This window comes from Panthera onca, chromosome B4 (assembly GCF_046562875.1).
Source record: "Panthera onca isolate mPanOnc1 chromosome B4, mPanOnc1 haplotype 2, whole genome shotgun sequence".
Lineage (NCBI taxonomy): Eukaryota > Metazoa > Chordata > Mammalia > Carnivora > Felidae > Panthera > Panthera onca.
The window spans coordinates 122137147-122160175 of record NC_138345.1 but is presented as its reverse complement, the minus strand read 5'-3'; the positions used below and the strand labels follow the sequence as shown (position 1 = coordinate 122160175).

The following is a 23029-nucleotide window of genomic DNA, read 5'->3' as shown; positions in this document are numbered from 1 at the left end:
AAAAATATGGCCACTGCTCAGATAAAAATCATGACCAAATATATGTTCATGAATAAAGACACCTAATGAATCAAAGAGCTCAAAGCAGAGAACTGGAGGAGATGAAACATGAGCTGGCAGACTTAAGAAATAAACAGAAGAAAAAAATAAATCCATCCAAGAAATCAAGGCCACATTGAGCAGCACAAACAGCCATCACTGAAATTACACCAAGGAACAGAAAAGGACTGAGAAAAGAAGGCAAAATGAAAGATATGAATTACAGACTACAATAATAACAAAAAAAACCACAAAAATAATTTAAAGATGTAATTTTGAAAAACCGAGACTTAAACCTATAACTTGATATAGCAGCTCATTAAAAAAAAAAAAAACTATTTCAATAAGATTACCAAACTGAAACATACCCTAGTGATAGTACTGGACTTCAAAGATGAAAAAACAACAACAAAAGCAAAGAACTCTGGGCATCAGACAAAATGAGTAAGTCACCAACAAGTCTGAGGTAGATTCCTTGTTTCCTCTAGATGAAAAAACAACAACAAAAGCAAAGAACTCTGGGCATCAGACAAAATGAGTAAGTCACCAACAAGTCTGAGGTAGATTCCTTGTTTCCTCTAAATTTCCTCTTTTTTCTGGCCACCCAGTAGACAATACATTTCCTAGCTTTCTTTGTAATTACTTAGTATGGACACACGAGTATGTTCTGGACAACTGGATATGCACTACAGTGAAGTGTGCGAAGTCATCTACAATTTAAAAAAATGCTTTCTCTGAATTTTGGCTCTTTTTCTCTTTTGCAAGCTAGAATGTAGATGTGCCCAGGGTCCCACCTCCAATCTTGGGGATGAAAACAATGCACTAAGGGGATGGTAGAGCAACAAGACAGAAGAAATTGCTCCCTGGATGAATTTATGCAGCAGTTATCTGATAAACCAGACCAGCCAGACTGATATGTGAGAGAGATATAAAGTTCAATTTTATTAAAATCGTTGTATCTTATACTTTGGTACAGTATCACATTCTTTCTTGTACCTAATGCAAAGGGAAAAAAATTAGACTGGCCTCATACGTCACAACGATATTCAATGCTTAAAGACAGATATGGTCCTCACTGTCTCAATTCAGGCTCCTATAACAGAATAACATACCCTGGGTGGCTAATAAACAACAAGGATTTATTTCTCACAGTTGCAGCTCTGGATGCTAGGAAGTCCAAGATCAAGGTGCCAGTAGAGAGTCCACTTCCAGGTTCACAGACAGCCATTTTCTCACTGTGTCTTCATATGTCAGAAGAGGTGAAGGAGCTCCCTGGGGTCTCTATATATTAGGGCAATAATCCCATCCATGAAAGCTCCATCCTCATGAAATAACCACCTCTCCAAATCCCCACCTTTAAATCCAATCACACTGGGTATTAGGTTTCAACATATTAAATTTGGACCTTGAGACAAACAAGATCCAATCAAAAAGATATTACAAAGAACAATTTAATTTAATGAAATGCCTAGGTTCAAAATTAATATAAAAATAATTTCACTAACAGTTTGATAGACACGCTTGTATCAAACCAAATCTCCCTACAAAAAAACAAAAACAAAACTAGAAAAGTTGGATAAAATAGAAACAAATGATTGAAAGCATTAGAAACTCTCTAGGCAGCCAGAACTTGAGAGGTAAGGCTCTCCAAGAGTCATGAAGTACTGAAATAAGCTCAACATTCTGCTCCACTTTTCTTCTGAATGCATTTGCTGGTTTGCAAGGGTCTACCATCTGAGAATTGAGTAGAAAAAGTTGCCATGAGGGTGAGAAGCTGAGCAGAAGCTGAGCTGAGTAGCCTCGCAGGACTAGAGAGAACAACCTGGAATTCAACAAGACAGCTAAGCCTTGAGAATTTCACAGGGAATGGAAATGTATTAAGATGAACCCAACATTCAACTATGTAATTAACCTCTAGGCATTAGCTAATTCATAAATAACATGGAGCTAAGAACATAAGAAGGTAAGCAGAAAGTTGCAGCTAGGATCCTATATCAGTTTGCTAGGGCTGCTATAACAAAGTACCTCAGATTGGGTGGTTTAAACAACAGGAACTTATTTTCTCACAATTCTGGTGGCTAGAAGTCTAGGGTCAAAGTATTGGCAGGATTGGTTTCCTCTGAAGCCTCTCTGTTTGGTTTGTAGATGTCCATCTTTTCCCTGTGTCTTACCTGGTCTGCCTTCTGTGTGTGTCTGTGTCCTAGTCTCTCTTCTTAAAGTACACTAGTCACATTGGATTAGGGCCCACCATAATGACCTCACTTTAATTTAATTAACTTTTTAAAGATTTCATCTCCAAATACAGTCACATTCTGAGGTACTGCAGATTAAGACATAGGAATTTGGGAAGGACACAATTCAGCCTATAACAGACACTAAGAAGTAGAGCAAAACTTTAGGCAGTTTCCTGGAGCTAGAGAGACAAACTTGTACTTCAAGTCCCATCAAGGAGGGGAAATTCTAGTAAACATGCTAAGGATTTAGTTAGTGCCCCCAAAAAGATTACTTCTTATAGCCACAGCGGAAGTGGATTAGCCTTCACGTACACTGGAATCCATCTTTGAACCAGCTCAACCCCAGACTAGACTGAAGTGAACTCCCTGTCAGAAGCAACTACAAAATCATCTCTGAAGAAAAGGACAGTACTCAGACTCAAATTCTAAAACTTTCTCATTTTTAATATTTTTCATTTGATCAAAAATTACAAAGTACAAAAAGAAATAGAAAAAAAATAGCTGAAAACCAAGAGGAAAGGATTTGGATTTACTATTTGAATATTGGAGATCCAGAGTTCTAATCTAGATGGACTGCACCAGTTTTCAAAAGGGCTTCATATGTAAGTGATGAATCACTGGGTTCTACTCCTGAAGCCATACAACACTATATGTTAACTAACTTGAATTTAAATTTAAAAAATTTTAATTTAATTTTTAAAAAAGGGCCTCAAAGATATACAATAGATTTGAAAGTAAACTAACCACCTGTTGAAACAAAGCTTAACCATCATTAAAGGAAGACCACAAAATAAAGACACTCAACAATGCAAACCACATAATGACCAGTATTTAATATAAAATTACTCAGCATGCCATAAAGCAGAAAAATGTGATTCATAAAACAAAAGAAAAAGTACTAAAAATTGCATAATCAGAAATGACAATGATGATGAAACTAGCAAACAAGAGTGTTAAAATATGTAACTGTGTAAGTATTTAAGCAAAACACACACAGTAAGAAAGAAATTGTATGAGGTCTAGAGATAATGTCAAAGATAGAAGCAAACTTATAAAAAAATTGCTAAAAACCGATGGCAAAGAAAAAATCTTAAAAGAAATCTTTTAAAAAATTAACATGATAAACAGAACAAAAGTAAAAGTAACTGAAGACTTCTCATCATAAACTATTCAAACTAGAAGAGGATGAAACAAAATTTTAAATGACTAAAGAACAAAACAGAAAACTTGTCAATCTAGAATTCTACATTCAGTAAAGGTATCTTCCAGAATAAAGATGAAATAAACATATTTTAATTAAAGATATCTTCCAAATGTTGAATTTATCATGAGGATATCTATATTAAAAGAATATGGAATTTTTTCAGAGAGAAGAAAAATAATACCAGATGGCAAGTTGGATCTACACAAAAGAATAAAAAGCACAAAAGTGGTAAAGATGTGGGTAAATGTAAAAGCTTTACCTCATTTTTAAAATTTCTTTAAAAGATAACTGTCTGATTAAGACAAAAACTATAATAATGTATTGTGAAATTATAACATGCATAAGTAAAGGGTATGACAACAATAACATAAAGGTAGAGGTGAATGGAAGTATACTGTTCTTACATTACATGTGAAGTGATGTAACATTATTCGAAAGTAGACTGTTATAACTTAAAGATGCATGTTTCAAAACCTGGAGCAACCACTAAGAAATAAAGAGGTTTAGCTAAAACTAATAAGGGAGACATAATAGAATTCAAAAAATATTCAATCCAAAAATGTAGGAAAAGAGAAAAAAAACAAAGGGAATAGATGGAACACATCCAATACAAAAAGCAGGATAATAGATTCAAGTGCAATAATTTCAATATTACATTCAATATATATTGTCTAAACATCCCAGATAAAGACCAAAAATTCCAGATTGAAAAATACATTAACCTTACTCATAATAAAATACATACAGATTTGAACTGCAATCAGAGGTAATTTTTAACTTTTCAGACTGGCAAAAAAAGTTTGCTAACACTATTACCATGCATTTGTGAAGAAACAACCACTCTCATACATGTTAGTAGGTAAGTAAATTGGTACAATTTTATAAAGATCAATTAGCAACACTTACAAGGATTAAAGATGAACATAAAATTTGACACAGGAATGTTAATTACAGGTATTCGTGCTACAAGTATCCTTGCTTGTGTATGAAACGATACATATACAAAAATATTAATTGCAGAACTGTTCATAATAGAAAATGATTGGAAGCAATCTAAATGGTCATCAAGGAGAATGCTAAATAGAAGTAAAATTATGACCAAACATATAAATAGAATACTATATAGTCATTAGCAAAAATGAGGCTGCTCTATTTAAGTGGCTCCACAGAATATCTCCCTAGTTAATATGTTCCCTATAAAACATCTTGGATTTTAATAACCAAGATTGTGAATCTCCCAATACAAAATTTTCTAGCCAAAGCCTATAGAAGGACATTTAATAGTTGCTTCATAAAGCCTTAATACATTTTTACCAAAATGATAAGCAGGGAAAGTCTTGATTTGTATTCCAAATACAATTAAAGATTGTCAGAGTAGGATTAGTTTAAAAATCTCAAGGAGGGTTAAAAAATGAAATGTGAATCTCTGAATATTGGTGCTAAGAGAGACATCACACGATACAAAACCATAAAAATTATCTGATATTCAGAATGTGATATTTTAATCACTTTACATCCTAACATGATAGTTTGTTACTTATACATTGGTATTTTACTAGAGGAGAGATGGTTCCAACCTGGTGGTTCTCTAAGCTCAAAATATGAGGCATTTGGTAGTTTCTATTCTTAACTGTGAGGAAACAAAAGGCTGCCAAGAGTGTCCTGTTAGTTTTAGTGTACAGGAGAAAGGAGTAGAGACGAGGGAAGCAGATCATAAGAAAAACATATGAAGATATTTTACAAAACAAAACAAAGTATAAAGCCCAAGAATGATTTTTACGATCAAGACAAACTAAGCAAAGGATTATGCTGAGGTGAAAATCTCAGTCAAGAGTAAGAGTTACAAATCAGGGATAAAGAAAAGGCATTTGATGGAGTAAGCTGCCTGAAGAGGTAGAAAAGGTAGGATAGAACACAATAGCAAAGGACAAAGTTGAACAAGAGGCAGGATATTGAAACAAAAAGGAAAATAGAACAAATGGGTGCAAATGGAAAGAATGTTGTAGAAGTTAAAGATGAAAGTTATGAAATTACTTACTGGATCATTTTTTGCATAGCAGAATTTTTTAAAAACAAGGTTATGCTTTCCAAAGATTCTTAAGCTTATATGGCGCATCCATGAATGGAAGAGAGAGAGAGAACCCGTGGATGATTCCTCAGCAGTGTTGAGAACACAGTGGGATTAGATACCACGAAGCTGTAGGGACTCTGTGTGGATTCCTCCACAAGCACTTAACATGCTACAGGTCAGAGGAGGACTGGAATGACTGGATATACTTTGGTACTGGCCTTTTTTAGGATCAGTAGGACAAAAGAATAGGAGGTATCACTATTGAGGATAATAGAGAGAGACAAACTGAAGGAGTGGATTGCAGGGTATAGGATAGATACAGGGGGGAAAAATGGTGTGGGAGCCAAAAATGAACTAACATATTGGGACAAACTTAATTGGACAGGGACTAAAAGAACTGATACAGTCAAAAGAGCATCGAGAGTTGGAGACACAGGGGACACGGCCTCCTCTAATATCTGTAGGGAATTGGCAAGCATACAAATAGATCTACTTCTAAAATTAAGGGTAATATGAATTGCCCAATATTGAAAACATTCTTAGTTCTCCATGAGCAACCATTGTGAATATTGTGCTAATTTGTGAGTATCTCCAGAACCACAAATTGGAATGTGAAAGAAAAGGTGGCATTAGCTTAGGAACCCCTCTAACATTTGGTAAAACTGTTGCTTGTGATAACTTGGAAGACGGATTGTGCATTAAATGAACTTGTAGCCCTAGGAAAAAAGATTGGAAAATGGAACGTGAGTAGCATGATTTAGTTGCCCTTGGTGTGCCTGGCAAGCATTGTGGGTTAAATTGTGTCCTGCTTCCCACCACCAAAAAAGATATATTGGAGTTCTAACCCCACTACCTTACAATGTGACTTTATATTGGAAATACAGATAATCAAGTTAAAATTAGGCCATTGGGGTGAACCTTAATACAATATAATTGCATCAAAATTAAAAAGGGATATTCGGGCACAAAGACACACAACAGGGAAAACACCATATGAAGATGAAGGCGGAGTTTAGGTGATGTATCTAAAAGCCAAGGACATCAGAGATTGCCAGCTGATCACCAGAAGCTAGGAAAGAGGAACGGAACCATCGTCCCTCACAACCCTCAGAAGAGACCGATGCTGCTGACACCTTGATCTGGGACTTCTGACCTCCAGATGTGGGAGACAACACATTTTTGTTGTTTATTTAAGTCATCCGGCTTGTAGTAATTTGTTACATCAGCCCTAACAAACTAGTACAGCAAGGTATTGCAAGAAAAAGATGAACTCAGAAAAGAATTCACCAATGTGCAAACAGGAATTATGGGGAATAAATTCAGGAACTTGGGGACTTGATTACAGAAAGCAACTGATTTTCCATCCCAAAATAATAAAATATACAATTGAGCAATGAATGCTGATAAAAACTCAGTCTTAAGGCAAAGATCAAATCAAGGGTATGGCCATCACATTCATTGTTAACTTTTTCTGAATAGGTTAAGATGTCCCAAAGCAAGGTCTTGATACCAGTAAATCTTTTCAGTCATATGAAATGGCTTACAAAAAATAAATTTAGAGCATGGATCTCCATCATTTGAAAAATGGAGACACCGCTCAAAGAATGCTCAGCTCTCCTCATACCCATAACCTAGATTTGAAGGACAGGCAACCAAAGCTTCAACATATGGGTAATTTGGTAAATGAGAGCAACAAGGGTAGTATTTCTATATACAGTGTAAGTTTCAAAGGAGGTATTATTATCCAAGGAATTAAAATGATTACAAAATAAATTCCATATACAGTCTGTTTTGTTCACAGTTACATTCTCAGCACCTAACCCAGAGCACCTAGACTACTAGCTGCTCAACAAATATTTGCTGATTGCAAGAATAAATAATAAAAGGGAAGCCAGAAGAATGTTGGGCTTTTCTCTGCTTGCTCTTCCTGGTCCCTGATGCTGAAAGAAGGGGAAAATGAAAAACCCACTTAAGCAGAATTCTCAAAGGGAATTGAATTTTGCTGACAGTAAGGGGATAAAGGGAACCTTTATTTAAGAAATTTGTATAAGACTGTATAGGGGTTCTTTGGCCCTAGTCACTCATAGGCAGTCTTGCCATTGATTGAACTACCTAGCTTAATACTTCCAGAACTAGTACAGATCTCTCTTGTAAATCCCACAATTTTCTATAATCCCAACTTTTATTTTTCAGCAGATGATGCTATTTCCCTTTCTTTACCCAGAGGACTGAAACCATTCAACATAAGCATTCTCATCAAATCTTGTCATCTCAGCCTCTAAGTTGTGGAGAAGATTGGGACTTTCTAGTATCCAAATCACAGATGAGGACATAGCTTCATCTTTAAGGCTGCATATCTGGGCTCCTACTTCTTTGCAAAGAGGACATTTTTGCTCCTTACATTCATATAGAATATCTGTTCTTTTCTGAATTGGAAACCAATGCCTTGGTTCTATTGCCCTATGCCTTGTGCCTCCCCAACATCTGCTCTTTCAGACCAACAACTCTTCCTGAAAATCTTGAAATAAATATTTCCAGGTGAAGAAAACTCCCATTTTTTTTTTTTTTTTTTTTTTGGCTCTGGATTCTAAATTAAAAGCGTCAACAGTCCATGTGTACTACATTTATGTAATGCATAGGAAAAGGAACAAAGGCACTAGAACTCAGTTAAATTCATTCCATAAACTAGGCCCATGCTGGAACTACACCTCAAAGTTTTTTATCTTTCAACTACCCTATTTGTAAACATCATTGTTCATATTCACTTTTTTGATATGCACCTTTCTTATGACACCTCTAATCACATTCTTGTTCCTCTAAGGCCATGAGAATATTTCAGAAATAGTATTTTCTACATGTTCCTTCTCTCATATATTCACCCAAATGTCCCCTGGTTACATCTATCCCATGAATAACTAGGTGAAATGGGTTTAAGCCTCCAATTCTAGTCTGTAGAAATCCTAAGTTCTCTCTAAGATTTCCTCAAATTCCCAAGACTTATGTTCTTATGATCTCTTCTGATCAGTTCTACATTATATTAATCCAGAATTAAATCCAGCCTCTTCACTGATTGCCATAAAAAAAGCCTCTATTCACACAAAATATATATTTTCCTAAATATACAGGGACCACAGGGAAGGACCACAGAGCAAACACCTTGGAACTCCGTATCAACCATTCTGCTTCTCCAGAGTCCTTTCTGGACATCTCACCACGGGAGATTCCTCTGTTGGCCTTTAACATACTCAGCACCTAACTTCATGTCTTTCCATAAACTCCCCTCTATTCTTACTCCCTGCCCTGTCCAGAAAACCCAGACCCCAGAGGTTTTCCTGTCTACCTCCAAAGTGTTTTTCCAGACAAGTACTGTTTCTTCCCTAAGAGGAATTCTGATGCAAGCTGTTAAGGTTGGGATCTATGTTAGTTTCTGGAAATAGTTTACTAATTCTAGTCTTGCTTCCTTTTGTGTTTTGAATGAGGAAACTGAGGCTCAGGGATCTTAAGTGGCTTGCTTACTGTAGCTCTTAGAACAGTGCTTACACAGACTACCTGATTCAGAATCACTGGGTGGTTGGTTTTTGATTTTTGTGTTTTTTAATGCTGAATTTGGGTCTACACTTTTGATCTACTGAACAAGACTCCCAAATAATTTTTAGCACACAAAACAACTGCCTTAGACTTATAACTTAAGGACCAAGGTGGAAAAAAAGCCACGAAAAGTTGTTACAAATTTAATTTAAATCTAAGCTGTAAGAACGATAGCTTGGATTCATGCAGCACCCGAAAAGACTTTAGACAACTTTGACACAAGACAAAGTAAATACTAGTGTCATTTTGGTGGAAAGAACACCAGACTAGGAGTCAAGGCTAATTGTGTGACCTTGAGCAAGTTACTTAACATCTCTGTACCTCAGGTTCCTAGGGGAAAATACTGCTTTCTCTATTTAACTCCAAGGACTATGTGAAGGATAAAATGAGATCATGTATGAGAAAACATTTGTGGGAGGAGGGGAAAATAAATAGTTCTCTACAACTGCTAGGTATTATTTCAAAGTCCTGCTTGGGCCTGGAAAATATCAATCTTCTGCATGTTACCAATATGCTAGTAAGGCAGCCTGTGGAGTTTTTCAAGAAGCTAGTAGGATCCAAGTTAGGCAGCTCATTGCTCAGGCTGAGTAGCCAGAGAGGGGAATTCTTGATTCAGAGCAGCATCTGTTAGTGATTACGGTTTCAGAGGCATGTGCCTGAACTGAAGGCAATGCTACAGAACTGGCCATAGCAGCAGTCCCAGTGGTAAAACAGATTGCATCTTTAAAGTGGATATGAAAGGTAAACATGAAAGCATGATGCTACAATCACATGGAGTAAAATGGTGCTTGTTTAACATCCCCCACAAGACACTCACAAGCACATACAAAGGAAAACAACAACAGGCAGAGGGTTATGTGAAAAAAGAGAACCCCAAGAAACAATTGCCGCCATCAAACTCAGAAGAGCTCACTTGCACTCTGTTAATTGCACAATATATTTGCAGAGTGGGCCTCTTTGGCATCCATTCCCCGACATGTTCTCCCTTCAAAACTCGAGTTTGTTCAATTTGGATCCCTGGCAGAAAAAAAATCCCTCATCCAAAAATCACTATGAAGTCTGTCAGAGATCCGACTATAGTTAAAGTAAGTAAGTTTATTATAAATCAGAAGATATGATGGACTTGGAACAAAGACCAAAGATCTAGGCCCAGTGGGGAGAAAAGTAATCCTGGGACTTTCAGGTGGGTCAGGTGAGTTAGAAGTTCTGAGCATGACTGGGGTGGAAGAAGTCTAGAGGCAGATTGAGACCCCAGGGATTTCATTAGAGTGATTTTGTAAAAGTGTGCATTTTCTACCTATGAAAGGGGATGTACGTGTGTGCTCAGGTTGAACTTAAAAAGCCTGGAGCAGGGTCTGTTTAAAATGTTAAAGAAAAAGTCAAGACTAGAAGTTTAAGGTAGGTCAGAATTTACTGATGAAGCTGTAAATTTCAGTTGAAGGTACATGAAGGTACAAAAACATGATGTCCCACACCAGGGGAGAATCCTGGTTTTTATGAGGAATACCTAGAAGATACTCAGAAAATCAGCAATTCAAATGGCCTGGCTGGTTTAAGTCCATCTTTCTAGAAGTACATGAAGAGAAAGCAGGGAATGATGTGCCTTTGCCCAAAGTAAGTGACCAGTAAGAGAAAAGAGAGGCAAAAGCTGACTATATGATACATGTATCCAAGGACTATTTTAGTACAAGAAAGCTGCTCCAGTAAAGCAGAGCCCTGGGCCTGTGGGCTACATTCACTAAGGCCAGAGGAAGAACAGAGGAGACGAACTACAGCCACTTCTATTTAGTTAGAGGTTTGTTTCTTTGACGGCTTGTTATCCACATGGAAATGAATGGTCACCTCATAAACTAAATCTAGCCACAACTCACTTAAACCCATCCTACAGAAACTACTTTTTTAGGCCATGAAACAGACTAAGAAAATAAAATTGTGGGAGGCAGTAGAAAGGTCATTTAACTAGGAGTGAAGAAACCTGCCTGGGTTTTAGTCCCAGTTTTCTCAATTACTGGCCGAGGTGGCATTTCCAGGGACGGGGGGAGGGGGCGGGGGGGGGGGCATTTAGCCTTTCTGTATCTACTGGAAGCCTGCAGTGAGTGGACAGTGGAGGGTGGGGGAGATGGAAAGATGATCTTTAAGGTCCCTTCCAGTGAAAACAGTCTATGATTCCAGTTAGCATATAAAATAATTGAGGAAGTCTGAAAGGCTATATAACAAAACATTACCAGAGGAGACCTCAGGGGAATGGGATTAGGGCAGGGGTAGAGAGACAAAAGAAAACAATTGGAGAACACTTTCAGTAGGGAAAAAATGCAAAGGCAGAAGGGATTTGTAAGTGAAATATTAAACAAGAAAAGTTTCAGTTAGCATATAAAATAATAGAGAAAGTCTGGAAGGCCATATATCTAAACATTACGAGTAGTCAGAGTCTAAGCACGAAGTGGAAATAGTGAAGGGACTTGGGAGAGCCAATGGTGTGAATATTATTTGCCATCTCTCTCTCCTGACCTTGTTGGAAAAACCCATGGTAGAGCCACTAGACATCTGTCACTTCCATCTAACTGCTCTCTGACCTTGGGTCCCAGCCCTCCATGCCCAGTGACAGAAGGAAAGACATACAGGAGGGGGTTTCCTGCTCTGCAGTCTCTTGTACAAACCACCATCTGATTTTGTGGCACAATTTGAAGAAAGCTGAGCTTGTCTTTCATCTTATGCTGACAGTGCTATTTTCCCTGAAGATTTTAGCCTTGTGACTACGGCCTCTTATGTCATCCTGCTTCTTCTCTTTGCTCCCATAAGCTTCGGGGTCTACAAGTCTATCATGTAAGCTGTACAGAAGTCAAAAGGCCATGAAATCAAACTGTTTTCAGAAGTTTTCCATAGTTATGAGTGACCCCGTCACTAGGATTCCAAACCTCATCATGTGTCTGTTTCTGGAGGAAGATCTGGCTGTCTTCATGTGGCTAATGACCTATGTTGGTGTGGTTGCAATGGAACTACCCTCCTGATCTTGGCCAAACTGTAAATTTTCAGGGTTCCAGTGAAATGTACGAACCCTGGATTATGTTGTGTCATGGGGATCAAGCCAAGTCAGTTATTGAAGGACTCAAACAAAACTCTATGGCATTCCAAAGAGAAAAGCAGAATAAGCCCATAGAAATAAATAAATAAACAAACAAACAAACAAACAAACAAACAAACTGCTGTGGGTGTCTGGGTGGTTCAGTCACTTAAGTGTCTCACTCTTGATTTCGGCTCATGCTATGATCTCACACTTTGTGAGTTCAAACCCCACATCAGGCTCTGCGCTGACAGCACAGAGCCTATTTGGAATTCTCACTCTCCCTCTCTCTCTGCCCCTCTCCCACTCATGTTTTCTTTCTCTCAAAATAAATAAACATTAAAGAAATTAAACTGTTGCTAAATCACCACCAAAGACGTTTTTAACATTATGCTTATACTACAAAGGATACGTCCAGTGTCTACTTCCAAACTTAAAATTTGATGTTTTCTTACCTATTTTTTTTTCTTTACTCTCAGTACCAAGCTCCAGAATATATTAGGTTGAAAAGTAATGGACAGCTTCAAAACTAAAAGATAAGAAAAGACTCAAGTGACTGGGTTAGCCAGAACTTCTAAAGGTGGTAGAGCTGTTTCCTGTGACTTGAAAAGGCAAAGGGTAAAGATAAACACGGGAATGAAAGAAAAAAACACACCTCTCCAGTTCTTCTAATACCCAATTATTGGTTTTCAACTAGTTTCTCACCACAGTTTTGCCCCTATTCCAGGAATTGTGATTATAAAAAAAATTATGGAGGGTAGGGATGGAATGATGTTGATATAGTTAACTTTTATGTAACCCTTGTTTTTGTTTTCTTGTGATTTCATCTCCCTATCCCACAATATGAGCAGTTTACTCCTATTATCATCTCTCTTCTTATATCTCATCAGTCAAAGTAACTTTCAGTGCTATTAATAACTTATAGGTGATACTGAGATCCCTGCATCCTCAAATACCATCTGATAATTAAGATGGGAGCAGACAGTTAGCTCACTGAGGTCACTACTCCTCCTTTCACCGCTTCCCCTTAGGAAATGAAAAGCTTCACCATGGGAAGGTGGTTTCTGTTTTATTTGCTCTGGATATGAGTTCTGAACTTTGTATGAAAAAGGTGCTTCTCACCTTCTTCCCCACCTACCTCAAGCTTAACAGATAAGGCTGTGATTTTATCATGAAATTAAATGTTTGTAATTTCTATGAAAATAGCATTAGTAATTGCCTCTGGGTAAATGGACATACAAACAGGTCACAGAAAGTTATTTCAGTGAGTATATATTAGTAAATAACTATAGTAAGATGATTCATAATTTGGAAAAAGGACTAAATATGATAATAGATAAGAATTTCTGGATGCTACATCCTTAATAAAGGAAAAATACCTACAAAGTGAGATTCATGTTCTGCTACATTTTTAAAACCACTTAAAAGTTGGTTTAAATGCTATTGCTGTGAAATTCAAGGAAAGAAGTCTTATTATATTTGGCCTAATACCTCCTGGTTACCAAAACTCACTGGACAGGGTCAATGCCTCAGTTAGTCTGCACTGTAACTGATTTTCCCAATGACACAAGTCTCTGATGTTTTTATGGAATGAAAAAAATACCATGAAAATATGTACAAAAATGGAGGAGTAAGTGGAGTATGTAACAAAATAAGAAAATATCTTACTCATAGCCTCTTAGATAGGATGATGCTCTTAGGGCTCACTTAAAACTTCATTACCTTGGAAGCTCAAAGGGTGAGAATAAAAAATTTTTTTAAAAAAACATAAAATGATTTTTTCTGGGCCACACCAGTGCTGATTCTGAGTCTAACGTATCAAATGTGGTTGATTAAAAGGAAAAGTAATTTAAAAATATTAATCCATAAGCTTATCAAGTCCAGAATAGCAATGAAATAAATGTTCTGATAACACTAAAAGGAAGAATATCATGAAGCCCATGTAGCTGAATGCTTTGCTTATCTAACTTCACTTTCCTTTTTACAAGATCACAGAACCCACAGAGGCAGAAACTAATGGCCATCTTCTGGAGTCTAATTATTTGTTCTCAGAAACTCAAACCACTTCGTTCTACCCAAGCAGCCCAGAAAGTTTGCAGGTAGAGCTGAGCCAGACTCTGGTTTGGTTACATGAGCCAAAACATGAATCGACCCATTTGAGCTGACTAGACACAGGCAAAGGAAAATACAAAACTTTATATACGTGTGTGTGTACGTGTTGGTCTGTGTCGTGTTTGTGCAAATGGTCACTGGGGCTGACAGTCATGACAGAGTATTTTCACTGGCTTGTCTTTCCCTTGGCTCATCTTTACTACTGGAGGCAAAGCAGCAGTGTTAGATCTTGGCTCACTTTAATTCACCTACCTCATCCCTTGACAAGCAGGAATAGAAAGTGCAGTGGTATTTGTTATTTCTGCAACTGATAAAATTCTTTTCAAGAGGCTCCCCACCCCCACTAAAGCATCTTTCTTCTAAACCCGAATATGCTTCCAAGATTCTGTGTAGCAATGAAGTAAGAGAGAAAGTTATTATTCATTTATTTAAAAAGTGTTTGACCTTCCACTTACATGGAACTGTGCTAGTCACTAGAAAAAATAAAATAAATTTTAAAAACAAAGCATAGGGGCGCCTGGGTGGCTTGGTCGGTTAAGCGTCCGACTTCGGCTCAGGTCATGATCTCACGGTCCTTGGGTTCGAGCCCCGCGTTGGGCTCTGTGCTGACAGCTCAGAGCCTGGAGCCTGTTTCAGATTCTGTGTCTCCCTCTCTCTCTGCCCCTCCCCTGTTCATGCTCTGTCTCTCTCTGTCTCAAAAATAAATAAACGTTAAAAAAAAATTTTTTAAAAACAAAGCATAACACAAAGTTTTAAAATCTAACGGTAGGGTAAGAAAATGTTTGTTAATAATGTAGAATTCTTTTTTTAATGTTTATTTATTTATTTTGAGACACAGAGAGAGAGAGGCATAGAGAGAGGGAGAGAGAGAATCCCAAGTGGAGAATCTCCACTCAGTGTGGAGCCTGATGCGGTGCTCGATCTCATGACCATGAGATCATGACCTGAGCTGAACTCAAGAGTCAGACACTTATGCCTGGGAGGCTCAGTTGGTTAAGCCTCGGCCTTCAGCTCAGGTCATGATCTCACAGTTTGTGGGTTCGAGCCCTGCATCAGGATCTGCACTGACAGCTCAGAGCCTGGAACCTGCTTCAGACTCTGTGTCTCCCATTCTCTCCCCCTGCCCCTCCCCTGCTTGTGTTCTTTCTCTCTCTCAAAAATAAAATAAATTAACATTTTTTAAAAAGAAATCATGGTACGGGGGCACTGGGTGGCTCAGTTGATTAAGCGACCGACTTCAGCTCAGTTCATGATCTAGCGTTCCATGAGTTCGAGCCCCACATTGGGCTCTGGGCTGACAGCTCAGAGCCTGGAGCCTGCTTTGGAATCTGTGACTCCCTCTCTCTCTACCCCTCCCCACTCACGCTCTGTCTCTCTCTGTCTCTCAAAAACTAAATAAACATTTAAAAAAATTTTAAGCATGATACAAATATCTCTTTCAATATAGATTGATCTACATGTATCATTATAGGTATACAGATAAACAGATGACAGCTATAGTAAATAAATCTCCCTGCTACATAAGCTACATAAGGATTTTCTTTCTGAATCCCATTTAGAAGTTTCTACACATGCAGATCTGGCCCTGGACAAAACAGTGAGTGGGGCCTTCACCTTCAATGCTTCCCGACATTCCTGTAGCTTTTCTCTCCTTTCAGGGTCCATTTCGCTCATGATTACTCTAGTTTCCAAGAGTCCTCTACTATGCCCCTTCACTAAACAGTCCACTATGGTTCTTATAAATTCTTTCTCCCCAACTCCACTTTCCCAAATGTGGAGCTCTCTGAGGATGACTATTCAGATATATCAATTTTGCTAGATTGCCAGCAGGCAGCATGGTGTGCAAGTTATAAGGATTGGTCCTGGATTGAGTGAGACAATTCTGTGGAATCCTGGCTCAAATATTTACCAGTTCTGTGATCTAGAATAGCACACTTAACCTCGTATCTCAGTTTCCTTTTAGGTAAGATTGGATAAAGGAGGATGGTGGCTAATAGCATATTTCATCTAATCTATGATGCCTTCTATTTTCAGTTTCACCATGATTTTACAACCCTTGGATAGAAAAGAATGTTCTAAATTATACATGTAAGATGCGGTTGGTTGTAAGACACATCCCAATTTCAGTGTTAGAATGTGTGTGTGTGGGGGGGGGGGGAAGTACATCTTAAAAGTGATTACATACGATAGTATCCACTTGGTAAGTTTATTCTCAGTATTAATTAAGATAACTGATATAGGGTACTTAGCACAATGCCAGGCACAAATTAAGCACCTGAGTGTTAGCTAATATTACTAATGAGTTTCTCCTGCCAGATATACATTATCTTAACAAGTGTTCTTTAAATACATTGCCTTAACATACAGAGTCACTGGGGGCAGGGTATGAGGGCTTAGAGCCCAATGGAAACATACCTTATGGGTGGTTTAGACTTTTCAATGTTCTCATTCAGGTTACATATCTTGAAAGTTATTTGTAGGATTGCTCCTAGTCAAAACCTAGTGACACAAATCTGGGATCAGAACTTCTATCACAGTTTAGACAGATTTGTCCCTACATTAAACAATCAAGCCTTTCAAAGGCTTTCATAATTAGCTGAAGTTTAAAACCAACCCCACTCCCCACAAAAATCACTTTCCTGGCTTACTAGCTTTCTCATGTTCTTTAAACCTGAAAGTTTATTCAAAGCACCAAAGATCACTTATTTTTGGTATTCTAATTTTTGTCATTTGATGTGTTAAGTTGAAAAAAATGTTCAAAGACAAAACAGGAAAGAACACCTTTTCACCACCAGAAGACAGTTATCATTAAGATGAGTGACATTATAGAACATTTTAGCAAGCACTTTGAATGACATAAATGCCTAAATTTAGAAATCTAATTCTGTCACCTTTATGTTAAATTTAACACATAAAATCGAAGGATGGCACTCATCCAGAAGTCAGATCTGATGTACATAACAAATGTAATACCCATAGAATGTACAGTAAAGCATCATTATTTTATAGGTCTTCAGTTTAGTCTGTAGCTTGATAACTTGTTTATGCTAGCATGCCTGTCTATCAAGTAGTATACTAACTCTGTTGATGTGATTTTCTAAAGATTTGACTACTAGTGTAACAGTTGACAATATGTTGCCACAATTACATAACTTCATGAAAGCTTTCACCTCAATCTTGCCAAAAACTTAGTGTCTATTTATAACCAATCAACCATTTTCAGCGAGTCAGTCCTTTTTCATCTCTTGCATGAATGATATGCTATGATCTAAACTGGTTCATGAAATTGACTAAAACCCTTTGTATACATTTGCCAGAGGTAGGTAGATCAACTTCTTTAGACCTAAGACCCGAGTGACACTAACAGCTGTCTTCTGAGGCAGAACTTTGGAACAGCAAACACCAGAGGACAGTTATTCCAGTTTGCAACCCTGAGGACAGAATTGTAGTCATCCTACACCTGTCACTTCCCTCTGCTGACTACCCTTTTCATGCACTCACATGGAGTGGCTGTTTATACTCCAGGCTCTCCTATTAAACAATATAGTTCCTTGAAGACATAAATTGGACCTTATTCATCTTAGGACATTCCTTTACCTATTCTTCTTCCTCTCTACAATGTTCCATACCTAATGGAAGCTTAAAATTTATTAAATTAAATTATATGTCTCAACCTTTGCGATTTGATTGCACTTAAAAAAATACACTTATTAGTCTACACAAGTTCTTGAAATTAAAAGTCTAGAAAGACCTGACAATGAATCTTTGTTTAAGCTTCTCCTGGTGGAGGGAACCTTGGGTAGAGAACAGACCAAGTAGAACTATAATTCATCACGACCAATTTTTATTAACCCGCATTTTTTTTCTTGATACTCAGCTATGGGAAATTTGAAAAACCCTCTACAAAGACTGTAAATATAATGGATTTTCCACGATAAGGTGGGTCTAGGAATGCTACTCAGAACCCCCTAGACCATCAGATCTCTAAAAAGAGAGTTACATCCTTAAGAAACTATGGAGCAGTATGTTCCCTGCTGGTAAGACTCAAGTCAATCAAGTAAATTAGAGAACTATCCTAGAAATTGACACTGGGATCAAGAAACTTGAAGGAACCTTAGATTCCTTCTAATGATTCTAGTCAACACCCTCATTTTACAAATGAGGAATTTAAGCCCCAGACTAAGCTATATGACTTGACTAAGTTCAGAAACCTTATCAGAGGAAAACTCATGGGGAACCCAGGTATTGAATTTCTAAAAATATTTTTATTGGGCTGAATTTTTAATCCAGATTTGACCAGGACAGAAACTAATTGTTAAATTTATCTCTGGGACATTTTATATATGGCAAAAATAATCCACTCTGCAGAGTTTGATGTCACAGAATAATATATCAATCCAGGGTCAAAATATAGGCTGTGCACATGAATCTACTCATAATACAAAAGTCCAACAGAGACATTCTCAAATGCTGCACTACTTGTGTTCATCCTACTCTAAGATACGTCTCTACCCCTTTTTCTCTCTGGTGCCACAGAGTTTGTTGAGGCCTCTATCACCTTTCCTGGGTCAGAGCAACAGGCTCTGAACTGCTCTCCCTGTTCTCAGCTTCTCAAGCCTTCCCTCTGCTACAAAGTTATCCAACAAAAAGCCTGGCTCTTTACATCACCCCTTGCTTTAAAACCTTAATAAAATCCAAGCACAAAAAGGTTTTCACAATCTGGCTTCAATAGCTACTTCTCACCCCTTGGCATCTGAGAATAGCCACTCTGAATTTATCACACTTTTATGATCACCTGACTTCCTGCCTTGGCACATGACACTTCCTAAACTGGAACGATCTGCCACCCTCACCCCCTTGTCCACTCTAACACTATTGTTCACCTGCAAACTCTTATGATCCGTTCATATGCCAACTTCTTAGTGAAGCTTTCCTTAATTCCTCCATATGGTTACTCCATTCTAACAAACTTGCTTGGCTTAAAGAAAACAAGAGGCCATGGAAACATGTTAAACAAGAGGGTGATAGTGATCAGATTTGCAAATTTAAAGGATCATTCTGGCTGTTATGGGAGCAAGAGCAGATACAGAGAAACCACTTGGAAAGGTGGTCCAGGTGGTGATATCAGAGGTGATAGTGGCCTCAACTAGGGTGGATAATGGATATGGAGAGAAGTATGTCCATAAGATCTGGTGATGGATTAGATGGGATGAATGAAGAGGAATAACATAAATGACCCCAAAGTTTCTAGCATGTGCAAATGAGCAGTATGCCATGTCATTTATTAAAATAAGGATCTGATTGTTTATTTTACTTGTATTTTGGTTTGTTTTTGTAGTTGGTGAAGGTGGGGTAGATCATGAGTCTAGTTTTAGATGTTTAAGTGAAATGCTTATTTAATACCCAAGTAGAGTTATTGATATATGAGAGTTAGGGACCAGGCTTAAATTTGAGATATAATTCTGGAAGCTACTGACATATAAATGGCAATTCTACATGGGACAGACTGAATCTGCTTGGGGAGAGTACATCGAGTGAGAAAAGGAGAGGGTCTGGGACTTGTCTTGTTTTTTCTCCTTTCTTCCCGAGTCAAATTATTTAGAGGGGTTATATAAACATACTGACTCTGTTTTTTTAATTTTTTAATTTAAGTATAGTTGACACACAATGTTACATTAGTTTCAGGAGTACAACATAGTGATTTACCATCTCTACACATTCTTCTATGCTCACCATAAGCATAGCTACCATCTGTCACCATGCAACACTATTATAATATCACTGACTATATTCCCTATGCTGTGTCTTTTATTCCTGAAAACTATTCATTCCATAACTGGAAGCCTTTATCTCCAACTCCCCCTCACCAATTTTGTCCATCCACCCCACCCCTGCCTTTTCTTTAATACTACAAGTCCCTCTTTATTACTCATACATTTTGGCTCTGTTCTTCTTGCTCTATGATTATTATTCTTAATTGGCTCCAAAGTCTCCCAGTTGTCAAAATCAATGGATTTTTCCATTCTCTGTTCTACAGAACCTCTTTGAGGCATGAGATACTGTCAATCACTACCATTTTTTTTAATCTTCTAGTTGTGATTCAAAAATTTTTAATTCCAGTATAGTTAACACACAGCGTTATATTAGTTTCAAGTGTACAATATAGTGATTCAACAATTCTACACATTACTCAGTGCTCATCATGGTAGGTATACTCTTTAATCCCCATCAATTTTTCATCCATCCCTCCTCCCACTTCCCCTCTGGTAAACATCAGTTTATTCTCTATAGTTATGGGTCTGCTTTTTGGTTTGTCTCTCCTTTTCATTTTGTTTGGTTTCTCAAATTCCACATATGAATGAAGTCGTACGGTATTTGCCTTTCTCTGACTTATTTCACTTAGTATTATACCTCTGGATCCATCTATGTTGTTCCAAATGGCAAGATTTCATTCTTTTTTTATGACTGGGTAATATTCCACTAGATAGATGATAGATAGATGATAGATAGATAGATAGATAGATAGATAGATAGACAGACAACACATCTTCTTTATTCATCTATAGATGGACACTTGGGCTGCTTCCATAATTTGGCAATTGCAAATAATGCTGCAATCAACATAGGTGTGCAAGTATCTTTTCAAATTAGTGTTTTTGTATTCTTTAGGTAAATACCCAGTAGTGGCATTACTGGATAATATAGGAATTCTATTTTTAATTTTTTGAAGAACTTTCACACTGTTTTCCACAGCAGCAGCACCAGTTTGGATTCCCACCAGCAGTGTACAAGGGTTCCTTTTTCTCTATATCCTTGCCAACACTTGTTGATTCTTGTGTTTTTTATTTTAGCCCTTCTGACAGGTGTGAAGTGACATCTCATTGTGGTTTTGATTTGTATTTCGCTGATGATGAGTGATGTTGAGCACCTTCTCATGTGTCTGTTGACCACCTGTATGTCTTCTTTGGAGAAATATCTGTTCATGTCTTCTGTCCATTTTTTAATTGTATTACTGGTTTTTTTGTGTGTTGAGTTGTATAAGTTCTTTATATATTTTGACTACTAACCCTTTATTAGATGTGTCATTTGCAAATACTTTTTCCCTTTCAGTAGGTTGACTTTCACTTCTGTTTACTGTTTTCTTTGCTGTGCAAAGCTTTTTATTTTGATGTAGTCTCAATAGTTTATTTTTGCTTTTGTTTCCCTTGCCTCAGACCTATCTAGAAAAATGTCATTATGGCTGATGTTAGAGTAATTACTGTCTGTGATCTCTTCTAGGATTTTTGATTTCAGGTCTTACATTTAGGTTTTTAATCCATTTTGAGTTTATTTTTGTGTATGGTGTGAGAAAGTGGTCCAGTTTCATTCTTTTGCATGTAGCTGTCCAATCTTCTCAACACCATTTATGAGGAGACTTTCACCCATTGCATTTTCTTGACTCTTTTGTCAATGATTAATTGACCATATAATCATGGGTTTATTTATGGGCTCTCTACTCTGTTCCATTGAGCTCTGGGTCTATTTTTGTGCCAGGACCATACTGTTTTGATTACTACAGCTTTGTAGTATATCTTGACATCTGGGATTGATACCTCCAGGTTTTATTCTTCATTTTCAAGATTGCTTTGGCTATTTGGGGTCTTTTGTGGTTCCATACAAATTTTAAGATTATTTGTTTTAGTTCTGTGAAAAATACTGTTTTTATTTTGATAGATCTGTTCATCGCTTTGGGTAGTATGGACATTTTAACAATATTTGTTCTTCCAATCCATGAACATGGAATATATCTCCATATGTCTGTGTCATCTTCAATTTCTTTCATCAATGTTTTATAGTTTTTATAGTACAGGTCTTTCACCTCCTTGGTTAAGTTTATTCCCAGGTGTTTTATTACTTTGGGTGGAGTTGCAAATAGGACTCTTTTCTTAATTTCTTTCTGCTACTTATGATTGGATAGAAATGCAATAGATTTCTGTATTTTGATTTTGTATCCTGTGAGCTTACTGAATTCAGTTATTAGTTCTAGTAGTTTTTTGATGGAGTCTTTAGGGTTTTCTATATATACTATCATGTCATCTGCAAATAGTGAAAAGTTTTACTTCTTCCTTACCAATTTAGATGCCTTTTATTTTTTCTTGTCTGATTGCTGTGGCTAGGACTGCCAGTTCTATGTTAAATAAAAGTGGTGAGAGTGGACATCTTATCTTGTTCCTGACCTTAGGGGAAAAGCTCTCCGTTTTTCACCACTGGCTTGGATATTAGCTGCGGTTTTGTCATATATGGCCTTTATTATGTTGAGGTGTGTTCCTAAACCTACTTTATTGAGGAATTTTATCATGAATGGCTGCTATACTTTGTCAAATGCTTTATCTGCATATTTTGAAATTATCATATGGTTTTATCCTTTCTTTTGTTGAGGTGATGTATCACAGTGATTTATTTGAATATACTGAACCACCCCTGCATTCTCGGAATAAATGATTGCAGTGAATGGTTTTTTTAAATATTTTGTTGGATTCTGTTTGCTAATACTTTGTTGAGGATTTTTGCATCTATGATCATCAGACATACTGGTCTGAAGTTCCTTTTTTTGTTGCAGCTTTGTCTGGTTTTATTATCAGGGTACTAACCATTACCATTCTTAAAAGTCTTTCCTTTTTTTTTTTTTTTTTTTTTTTTTGACTTGTCATTCTACCATATTCTGATTCTCTTTGCCTTAT

The 23029-nt window shown here is 37.2% G+C and overlaps 1 protein-coding gene across 3 annotated transcripts in view; it reads right to left on the bottom strand.

Annotated features, from left to right (window-relative positions):
• The window catches only part of PARPBP (PARP1 binding protein), a 149008-nt gene that overhangs the window by 29440 nt on the left and 96539 nt on the right, over window positions 1-23029 (bottom strand). For all 3 annotated transcript variants that reach the window (XR_009617016.3, XR_009617017.3, XR_009617018.3), the window contains exons 13-14: window positions 16725-16808; window positions 12653-12726 (exon numbers count right to left, since the gene is read on the bottom strand). The gene's annotated coding sequence lies outside the window, so the exon portion shown is untranslated. The remainder of the gene's footprint in view (window positions 1-12652; window positions 12727-16724; window positions 16809-23029) is intronic.